This window comes from Hesperophylax consimilis, chromosome 26 (assembly GCF_061612785.1).
Source record: "Hesperophylax consimilis isolate HC1 chromosome 26, BYU_Hcon_1.0, whole genome shotgun sequence".
Taxonomy (NCBI): Eukaryota; Metazoa; Arthropoda; class Insecta; order Trichoptera; family Limnephilidae; genus Hesperophylax; species Hesperophylax consimilis.
In genome coordinates, this window is record NC_142861.1 from 8,353,999 (window position 1) to 8,365,957 (window position 11,959).

The 11,959-nt window shown below is 36.1% G+C and overlaps 1 pseudogene; it reads right to left on the reverse strand.

Moving 5' to 3' along the window:
• Nucleotides 1-9,316: 9,316 nt before the first annotated feature.
• LOC149411057 (uncharacterized) lies at nucleotides 9,317-10,922 on the reverse strand (annotated as a pseudogene).
• Nucleotides 10,923-11,959: the final 1,037 nt, after the last annotated feature.

Sequence of the window (11,959 nt, forward strand, 5' to 3'; positions counted from 1 at the left end):
TGGCGACACTTTTGCTTATGGGTCTTGTTGGTAAAAACTCATTGAAGAAATATTGGTCAAATAACCCAATAATAGAAACGCCATTCTTCAGAGTGTTATTTTCACAGGATAGATTTCTACTTTTACTGCGGGCTCTGCATTTTGCCGATAACAATGTTCGGACAAATGATAGATTATATAAAATAAGGAATCTTTTGGATCCTTTGAAGAAAATCTACAAACAGACCTTTTACCCATTTCAGAACATATGTATAGATGAAAGCCTCTTATTGTGGAAGGGAAGACTTTCCTTCAAAATATATATACCGTCCAAACGACACCGTTTTGGAATAAAATTATTTGTCTGTTGTGATGTAGAAACAGGTTACGTCTTAGATATCATAGTTTACACTGGATCAGATTCAGACATCATCATGGATCCAAATATTGGAGTGTCTGGGTCAGTTGTAACAACTATGATGAAGGACTATCTTGGAAAAGGCCACAGACTCTTTGTAGACAATTGGTATACAAGCCCAAAATTGTTTGATGTTTTATTTGAAAACAAAACAAACGCTTGTGGAACTGCAAGAGCAAACCGAAAGGAAATGCCTAAGTTCGGAAATGCTAAAATGCAAAGAGGAGATGTAAAAGCATTTCATTCAAATGATCTCTTGGCAGTAAAGTGGCGTGATAAACGAGAAATTATTATGTTGACAAACATACATGAAAATAAAATGACGATCACCGATAAAATTGACTATTCTACCAGGGAAAACAAAATAAAACCAGAAGCTGTGGTAGATTATTCGAAAAACATGGGGGCTGTAGATAAGGTTGATCGAATTCTTGGTTTTGTTGACAGTTCTCGCAAGTCTTTCAAGTGGTATAAGAAAATTTTCTTTCGCCTTTTAGACATAAATGCCCTAAACGCCTTCTTTCTACATCGTCAGAGAACAAACAAAAAACTAAGTTTTAGTGAATTTCGTGAGAATCTTGTAGGTCAGTTGGTAGAAAAATATCACACCGAAAGGCCACCAGCATCTGGAGGAAGACGAGTAACAGATTGTCCTACTCGTCTAACTGAACGACATTTTATCAACCCGCTTCCACAAACAGAGACTCAGGGAAGGAAAACACGAAGGAAGTGCCATGTTTGTAGTCACACAGCCGTTCAGCCAAGGAAAAGAACAGAAACAAGATACATGTGTATTCAATGTAATGTGGCTTTGTGCTTATTTCCCTGTTTTGAGATATATCACACAAAAAAACAGTATTAGATTGTAGTTCTTCAGTGTAAAATGAAAATGTGAAAAATAGTTTTAGATGACATTTTTTAGTTTCTTTTGTGTAAAAAAGTAAGGTGTAAAAAGTTTATCCCATAAAAATTTAAAAAAAATTGAAAAAAAAAATTGTGTAAATAAAACTTTTTTTTTAGTGTAAATAAAACAAGTTCTATAGTGAAAACAACATTCGGATGAGGAAATATGGAAGTACAAAATAAAACTGAAATAAAAATTGGTAAGTAAATTTATGTTCTAGGTTGTACATTTTACGTGAACCGATGGTTGACAAAACATGAATCACATATTTTTTGTTATCGGATTAATTCGGTTATTTTGATATTTCTATATGTATTTCTTTAGCAAAGTTTGATTTTTATAACACATGCTATGAATATAATTTATAAAAAAATCAAATTTTGAAGGTAAAAAAAACTCACTCTACTGAACACTTTTTGCTCTCAGAAACTCACTCCCTTAGAGGTTAAAAATCTCCTACTACCGTCATTATAAGCGGCAGATGTTGGCTGTAAATCCAGTGATGGAGGACTTAGCCAGCCGACGAAACCAGCCAGGCCTTGACTGGGTGGGAACAAATGGTATTAGCCAAATGAATTGAATTCACTGACAGTAAAACCGTAAGGTTGGTAGAAAATTAATTATTTTTCTATGCTTAGAAACAACAACGAAATTTTGCCAAATTTCATAGTTAGCGGCGGTTATCTCAAGTCAGGTCTCCAACGACAAAATGTTTTCAAAACATCCGACAAAATCAAAAACATTGGGACACTTTTCGAAATAATTGCATAAAGCCGGGCAACGCCGGGTTATCAGCTATATATCTATCTACATGCATAATGTATAAAGATGTTTGGTTTGGCTTTTTATACAAATCTACAGTTTTATTCCGATGTTGATGAAATTTTGCATACTTGACGATAAGAATAAAATAAAAATTACCACCTACATCCGAATTCTAAAAATTGTGTGTAAAGCCCGTCTAATCTAATATAAATATGTTTCAAAATTTTATTTTAAAATCTGGGAACCCTTTTAAAATTAGTCTCGCGATAAAGGCAAGATAATCTCTCTGTATATCTAAACAACACAAAATCCGCATTATTTATCTTATCCGTGCAATATTTCTTGAGGAATTTTTGGCATACTTGGTTATTCAGTTAATGAAATGGAATATTGCAATCAACAAAAAACTCACATAGATCTGTATTAAACGCCGTCTTCTTTGCACAGTCCGAAGTTGAAGGCATAACTTGTGTCAGCAGTTGCTGGCGACTTGTTGATGGTTTATTTCTTGCTGCTATGTGGGTTGTAGTATTTACGTGTTGGTCGATCTGATATTTTTTCGAACAAGGTATACGTTTGTCACAAGTCTTGCAGAAAATCACATTGTCATCAATCGTGAACTGACCGGGGTAACCCTTAATCCAAGATTCCATTAAAGTTAGATTATTCTTTTTTACTGGTGGCATTGTTAAAACTTTCGTAACCAAGCACTTGTGTTTTAAGCCGGTGATTGAATTATTCTAGGGAGCTAGGTGACACTTACGCGTAGGGCACGAGTGCGGTGGCTGATTGAACTAAGAACTGATTGAATTATTCTAGGGAGCTAGGTGACACTTACGCGTAGGGCACGAGTGCGGTGGCTGATTGAACTGAGAACTGATTGAATTATTCTAGGGAGCTAGGTGACACTTACGCGTAGGGCACGAGTGCGGTGGCTGATTGAACTGAGAACTGATTGAATTATTCTAGGTAGCTAGGTGACACTTACGCGTAGGGCACGAGTGCGGTGGCTGATTGAACTGAGAACAGATTGAATTATTCTAGGGAGCTAGGTGACACTAACGCGTAGGGCACGAGTGCGGTGGCTGATTGAACTGAGAACAGATTGAATTATTCTAGGGAGCTAGGTGACACTAACGCGTAGGGCACGAGTGCGGTGGCTGATTGAACTGAGAACAGATTGAATTATTCTAGGGAGCTATTGACCCGAGCGCGTATTTCCAATCCCTACCGCGATTCAGTCGGGCCAGGGAATTACGGCCACACCCTCACAGAAACAGATAGAGTAACGAAGCGCGTAGGCGACTGAATCGGTATAGCTTTTGTAAGGTGATTTATGCATAACAATCCCTACCGCGTTTCAGTAGAAGTGTGTCGTTCCGTTCATTTTTCGGACTCGAATCAGAGTCTGGACTCATTCTAAAGGACTCGATTCATTGGATTCGCTCCGACTCCTTCGAATCAAGGCGATCAAACCGCTCCGCCGGACTCATACTACAAAACGAATCAAGCGAGTCCGGCGGAACGGTTTGAGTCGGAACCTTTGAAATGAGTCCGGCGGACTCAAACTAGAAACCGTTCCGCCGGACTCATCTTGATTCGATTGAGGTTCGAGTCCTGTGGACTTGAATTTGAATCAGCTGGATTCGCAGAACCCGGTGGAACGTCACAATGAGTGTCACGAAATAATAATTTTGTGTATCCTGTTATCTGTAAGGCTAGCTTTAGACTTGTAAGTTTTTTCGTAAATTTACGACTTCTAGCCAATGGGCATATTGGATTTTCAAAATGCAATAATATGCCCATTGGCTAGAAGTCGTAAATTTACGAAAAAACTTATAAGTCTAAAGCTAGCCTTATACCTACTTCGCAACTCAAGATTTTCGAAAGGTAAAGGATTAGTTACACATATTATTATTAACTACAGGAAGGATACTTAAAAATACAAAATTTTCAAGATTAAAAAAAAGTCAAATTTAAAAAAAAAATCTATTTAAAAAAAACAAAATTTTCAAAAAAAGTTAAAATTTTCAAAAAAAAAAATTTTTCGAAAAAGTCAAAATTTTCAAAAAAAAAATCTAATTTTCTAAAAAATTCGAATTACCCAAAAAAGGCAAATTTTCAAAAAAAATCTAATTTTCAAAAGTTTAAAAAAATTACCAATTTTTAAAAATCCAATAAGTAGGTTTATTTAATAATTTGTTTATTTGCTTCACTCAATTCGTGAGGTACCTACCCACCTTACAAGCTTTTTCACATTCCCAATTTGCTTCAAGTGGATTAAAACAGTTTTATCACTAACACCGCAACCTGCAGCTTACTCGGACAATTCCAATGTATATAATCTACAAATTTAATTAAGGAATATTAAAACATCGTACGTTGGAAGTGGAACCACCACCATTGAAACTTTTTATTACGTCCTTTAATTTTTTTATGATGATACAAAAGGTCCATTTACCCAACAAAAAACCTAACCTACACAAAATTCATATTACTGCTTATGAACATCATCTGAGATACCTTTTCAGGATTCAGCCTGCTTCTTCTGTCACTAATTATCATTCCGGTTTTGGAGAACAACCTCTCACATGGGACTGAAGTCGGTAGTATACATAGTCTGGTCTTCATAATTTTATAAAGACGGGGATATACCCGCCTTCTCTCTTCCCACCACTTCAAAGGATCTTCCTTTCTGTTCATGATGGGCTCCTCAATGTATTTTTTTACTTCGAGCAATGCAGCTGCTTTGAAGTTAGAAACAGTCGGAGCCATCACAGTCACTGTTTTGTCGTATGTTTTCCATAAAGAAAATTCAGCTGTGCTGCTGTCGTAACTAAAAACATAGTAATTACCAAAATTAGCAAATGTGACCACCACCACAACAATCATCACAACAACCACCACAACAATAAAATAAGTAATAGTGTATTTGTGGCACGTTAGTATATTCAATTTTCGAGATTGAAACGTTGCTTGAAATGATGTTATCCGTGTTTGGTGACTAGATCTGAAGAGCCAGGTACTTCCAAAATGTATCTACTACTTCATCTACTTCCCTTCCCCATTTCTTTCGCCCCACAACATACCCCAACCAGGATGCCATAGTAGTTGGGACTTAGGACTATTTTTCACATTCTATTGCTTTTTTACTTACTTACAGGCACTACACCTATACTCGAACACTTAGAAAACGAAAACGCCATTAATAAGTAAAAACAGGAAATCTCATATTTTCAATAGATATCATTATAATAATTAGAATAACATCACTTAGTTACATATTATTATACTTTACAAACTTTTTATGGATAATATAGGAGCCTGGAGCCAGTGAGACCATGGTATCGCCAATTGGGGTATGTTGTGAGGCTGAAGGTAGTGGGGAGGGAAAGGAGATGGGGAAGAGGAATGTGGGAAAGTACCTGACTTTTCAGACTTAATCACCAAACACGGCTAAAGCCACTTCAAGCAAAGTTTCAATTCTGAAAGGTGGTCCTACACCAGAGCGATACTAAAGTATCTTCTACTCTGGAACGAGCCGCAAATATAAATATACCTTATATTATTTTTATATGATTGAATTGGGAAATGACACAATTCTATCGATTAAACTTACTTGCGCTCACCAGGATTTTAACCGCTCGATCAAGGAAGCCGTCAAAATAGTTTGATCATGCCTTCAGAAGGCGAAACAGCTTTCATGCATAATAATAATTACACATCAGATCTTGTCGATAAATAAACTGCTTTTAAAAATTGAATAAAAATATTATTGATTATTTAAAATAAAATAAAATAGTGTAAGTATTTACTTACCACGGCAGTACCGATGATGGAGAAGAATCGCTTGTACTCGTCGTCGCCGTTAGTTCTTCTTCGACATTACATGTAATTGATGTCATATACGATGCCCTCATTTCAATTTCATTTCTTGTAATTTTAAACTGGTTTTCAGTCATCCCTCCGTATTGCTTGAATCTTGGGTCCAAAAAGATAATTTCGTTGATTATTTTGTCTTTATGGACCTTCTAAAACCTCCTTATAATTTCTTCATTTAAGAAGTACGCCATTTCACATACTTCAACTGGAAAATTACTTCCATTCGCACAGTATGAATTCAAGTGGTCATGCATTGCCTGATTATAAATGATCACTTTGGAAAATGATACATTATTTTCACTGCTGACGTCATTGGTGACGTCGAGAAATATTTTTAAAATTAAAATGGAGTGTTCTATGATAATCCATTCGTTTTGAGTCATGGAGAGCAATAATGGTTGTTCCACGGCCAACGTTGAAACAACAGCATCCCTCAGCAGCCAAATCCTCGACAGCATATTGTATGTTGAATTCCATCTCGTGACGACGTCTTGTATCAATTTTAAGGGCGGCAAGTTTAACTCGTTTTGTCTTGCTGTTAATTTAGCCAAAGCATGGGAGCTGCGTTTGAAATATTCTACCATTGCTTTGACTTTAATTAAAGTTGGTTTAATTTTTTCCAGCCCAGACTGAACAATTAAATTTATGGTGTGGGCAAAGCACCCAAAATGGGGCCAACCGCACAGACGAACTCCACTTACAACATTAGCTGCGTTGTCTGATATAACGGCTGATATTTTTACATTCAAACTCCATTCCTTCACAAGGGATTTAAAAAATATTGAAATATTTTCTGCGGTATGCCTTTCGTCAAACGAAATACACCCCCCAGCAGAACAGAAGTCAGTTGCGTTTGATTGTTTATAAAATGGCATGTCAGAGCATAATAGCTTTGATTGGTGCGAGAGGTCCACCCATCCGTCGTCAAGGAAACGGCTTCTGCGTCTTTCAAAACCATTATTAACTTTTCTTTAGTTAAATTGTACATTTTAGGCAATAGGCTTTTGCTGATGGTTTTTCTAGATGGAAGGCTGTAGCTTGGACATAATAAGGCTATTAATTTTTTAAACTCAGGATCTTCTACGAGGCTAAAAGGATGATATTCCTTGACTATCATCAACAGTAATTGGTTATCAATCTCTCTTGATTTATGCACAGAAATAGGTTTTTTTACGGTGACGTAGTCCGCGATACAAGTTTGCGCACCACTGATAATACGAACATTTCTCGTAGCTGGTTTTGATGAAGTGGAAGGCTCGCTTTCGGGTATTGCTGGTGGCTGTCCTGGTGGCGATACCGATGAGGAAGTAATGACACTGGTACTGGCACTAGCACTAGCACTATTATACATTGTAGCTTTACAAGCTGGCACAATTAATCTGTTTGCCCCGGACCTACTGGAATACATTATATTTTTTACAACGGGCACTGTTGAATGTTTGCGTTTCATGTGACGTGATAAATTACTTGTTGACCCACTAAAATTAATAATATCAGAACAATATTCACATTTCGCATTCTTTGTATTTGTAGGTAACACCGAAAAATGCTTCCAGATTTCACTTCTCTTATTTATTGCAGACATTACGGAACAAATTGCTTTAAGTTTTTGCGTACGTTCGCCTTCACCCGACTACGAGTACGAAAACTGCTACTTTTACTTTACTTTAAAAAAAATTATCTCTAATACTAATACAATGAGTAATTAATGCACAACAATAAAAAAGTATCACCTTTGTTATTTATTGTTATAATAATAAAAACAATAATGACCTATTGAGTTTGCAAATTTGTGAGGTGCCTTACTTAACGCCCTGAACGGAGACCTTGTTCCGAAACTTCTTGCAGGTGCTCTGGGATGAAGCTGATGTTTTAAAGAAAAATCCCACATATTACACTTTTATTTATTTATTTATTTATTTAATTCAAAAAACAGTTTTTACATAAAAAGCATACTCTGCACATCTCACTAGGGCATTCCTGTATCAAGATGTGCAGCTTTACAATAATATCATTTAAAAAAATACATATATGTAAATTTAAAATAATAACAACATTAAATTAAATTTAAACAAAAAAAGAAAAGTTTATGACACGGACGTTTCGAGACCGGTAGACAAAAATAAACAAAATTTTAGTAACAAATGTATGAAAAAAATAAAAACAAAAAACAAAATAAAAAACAAAAAAGTCAACAAAATAAAAGAAAAGAAAAGAAGCATTATTAAGTAAGTTGGCAACAATAATATTCTTCTGTTAACTAAAGTACAAGGTACCTGTGCTGGCTTATCAGACACAGGCATAGGGAAACCATACTGACAATTACAACATGGATAGTATGAATAATAGATTATATACACTATTGAATAGGGTTGATTTTCGTTTATGACTAATATTCATGACGTATATTCAAAAGCCTCGTCCTTCCTTTATACAGTACAGATGGTTAGATTCCCCTCCAAAATAAACATATGATCACAAACCTTTCACTCAAACGCAATGTTGTAACTTGATTATTTAACAGCCAATAGAAGACTTGAGATGACGCGCCACAAGAAATTTAATGCTTTTTATCAAATGTTAGTTTTCTTAAAGGTGCCTGTAAACGATCAAATTTGTTTGTCAAATTTTACGTTTGCTCGTCACGTGTTTGATGAGCAAGGCCGCAAACGTTCAAATGAAGTTTGTCAAATATTAGTTAATTTATTTACAGCTTTCGCCGGGAATTGTCTTTTGACGTTTATTGTATCCGGTCTGAAGTGGGGTGAATAGCGAAATATTTTGTGTTGTTAAAAATGACGGATGCGGACAAAGCATTTCTTGCGTTGACATTAGCTCTGTGTCTTAAAAAGAAAAAAAGAAGGTGTTGGTCTAGAGAATGGCTAAAATTAAGAGCTAAATATACCCATGAAAATTTGCTTAGGGATATATTACGTACAGAACCAGAAGATTATGGTAACTTTCTGCGAATGGATAACCCAACCTTTAATTACTTGTTAGAATTACTTCGTCCTCGCATTGAAAAAAAGGATACAGTTATGAGAATGTCTATTCCCGCATCTCAAAGGCTATCGATAACTCTGCGATATTTGGCAAGTGGAGCTGATTTTGAAGATTTAAAATTCCAATCCTGCATTGCGCCTCGTACACTCAGCGACATTATTTTAGAAACATGTGAAGCGATAAATGAAAAATTACTCAATATTCAGGTAAGTTTTATTAATTTTAATCATACAGTACATCAAAAGATTTTAAATAATTAGCTGCTGTTTCAACTTCTTCTTCATCGGTAGAACTAATAACTGTCCGATTTGACGGTGAACGAATGTAAATCACAGACTGCTGTCCTGACTGCAAAGTCCCATATTCTATTGCTGGAGTATGTGATGGTGGCGGAGTATGTGATGGTGATGGAGTATGTGATGGTAGTAGTAGTAGATTGGTGTAGGAGATGGAGAGTGTGGAGTAGGTGAGGAAGTGTATTGTCTATGGGACCATGTTTGGGTTTCAGGAGGTGGGCTAATTATGACAGAATATCTATGAAGGCTTCCAACTTCTCCTTCAAATAATATGTCATTGATAAATTTTTCTGCAAGCCTTCTTTGGTCAACAGACATTCTTTCCAACTTAAAGGCCCAATTCCTCGCCATTACTGCAACTTCACTTTCCGGTTTCTTAAAATGCTCTTTTGCCAATAACATTAAGTCCTGTTGCAAATTATCATGTTTTTTCTTCTTTTTTGCCGGCTCTGAACTTATCGATGATTGAGATGAATCAAGTGTCGGTGGTTCCTGTAAACAATGAACAACAAATTATAAATATAATAATGCCCATTTATTTTCTTTCAGTTACCAACAACAGAAGAAAATTGGAGGACGCTGGCGAGACAATTTGAAAACCGATGGCAATTTTCTAACTGCATTGGGGCTGTAGACGGAAAACATGTTACACTATTAAAACCTGAGAATTCCGGTTCCCATTATTATAATTACAAGGGATCATTTAGCATAGTGCTTATGGCCATAGGCAATGCAGACTATGAATTCATCATGGTTGATGTTGGCACTAATGGTAGAATATCGGATGGAGGAGTGATAAAAAATACAAAGTTTAGGAATCACTTTGAAAATAAACAGTTACATATTCCAGGTCCTGAAGCATTACCAAATACAGAAAAAAGAATGCCCTATGTATTTGTGGGCGACGAAGCTTTCCAGTTGCATCCAAATTTTATGAAACCTTACAACAAAAACGTCTTAAATGATAACGTCTTAATGAAGGATTTTCAATTATCGTTTGTCTCGTGCTCGACGAATTATTGAAAATGTGTTTGGTATTCTTACAAATCGTTTCAAGATTTTTCAAAAATCTATAAAACTATCTCCTGATAAAGCGAAAATCATAGTCATGGCGTGTTGTCATTTACACAATTTACTTATGAAACAAAAAAATTATATTCGACCCGGAGAAATAGATGTCGAAGATGCTGTCACGGAGACTATTATACCTGGTTCTTGGAGAAATGAACAAAATCAAATGTTAGAAATTGAACAAACTCGAGCAAGGAACGCTGCTTTACAAGCAAAACAAGTTAGAGATGACTTTTGTGAATATTTTAATACCGTGGGCGCTGTTACATGGCAAAACAAATGCTTACAGTGATTTATACTACGTGACTACGATAAAATTGTGCTTCTACTGCTACCTGTTGCTCTATGCTGCAAATACTTAGGTCCTCTTACATCTGATCCTCCTAAAATTGCAGCTCCTTATAGTACCACAGTGTGGGTGCATATACATCATCGATTCCAGAGCCAGAAAGCTTCGATTTTTTTATTTTGTTCGACTCACGTCTGTATGTCGTTCGTAAAATGTTGATTTTTTTTTCACGTCTTCTTCCGTAATATTGGCGCGAAATACTTTTAATAAATCCGTTATTGTTTTTATTCCTATGTTTCTTTTATTCTTGTCCATATAGTCCCTGCATTTTACTTTCCACAGTTGCGGTAGATCGCGATATATGGATATAAAATGTAATAAAAAGTCTCTTTCACTTATAACATTCGATGACGCAGCACTCTCCATAGTTATGGCAACACGAAACTGACGTTTGTTTGATAAACACCCCCGCAAACGTTCAAACATGTTGTCAAATATCGTTCAAACTTTCCGTCAATCAGAATTTCTGACAAACACGTCAAACACGTAGTTTGTTTGACAAGCACATCAAACAAGGCCGCAGACGTTCAAATAATTTGACAAACACGTAAATTTGACAAACAAATTTGACGCTATAAATACGCTGCTTCCAATCTATCGGGGGCGTCCGGCGTATATATTTTTTGAGGTATTCATACAGCTGATTAAATTGTTAATAATAAAGTCAGCGGTGACCCCCAGCTAAAATACTAATAACTGCTTTAATTTTGTGTTTGAAAAATGATCTTCACAAAGCTAAATAATTAGACTAGATAAGACCTAAGTAACGTTGGCGCGAGTTTACTGGAACGCAAATTTGCCCTATGCAGACCAACAAAAGGAAAAAGCAATGCTTGTTGCTATCTTTTGACTAAGACTTACTAAACTTTATTTTTGAAAAATATTTTAGTCAACCAGTGCAGATCAACAATCCAAACACAGTTCGGTTCGAGGTGCGAGTTTCGAGCGAGAAGTGAGAGTGAGTCCGGACTCGATCCATTTTATTTTGCGGACTCGGATCGATTCAAACGCCTTCGGACTCGGACTCATTTGATTCGCTCCGGCCGGAACGACACACTTCTACGTTTCAGTCAGTCAGTCACCGCGCTCGTGCCCCTAGCGTCCGAGTCACCTAGCTCCCTATACGTAGATGATACCTCCCGCTATTCAACGAAATATGCACGATTTGGGAAAAAACGGCTGAAATATGCATTAACGTCGTAATTAGAGAGTTATATGCATTTGCATATGCAAATGCATATAATCCGGTGTCTATTGATTACTTAGTAAAGTTAATAACTCTCTTTCAAATG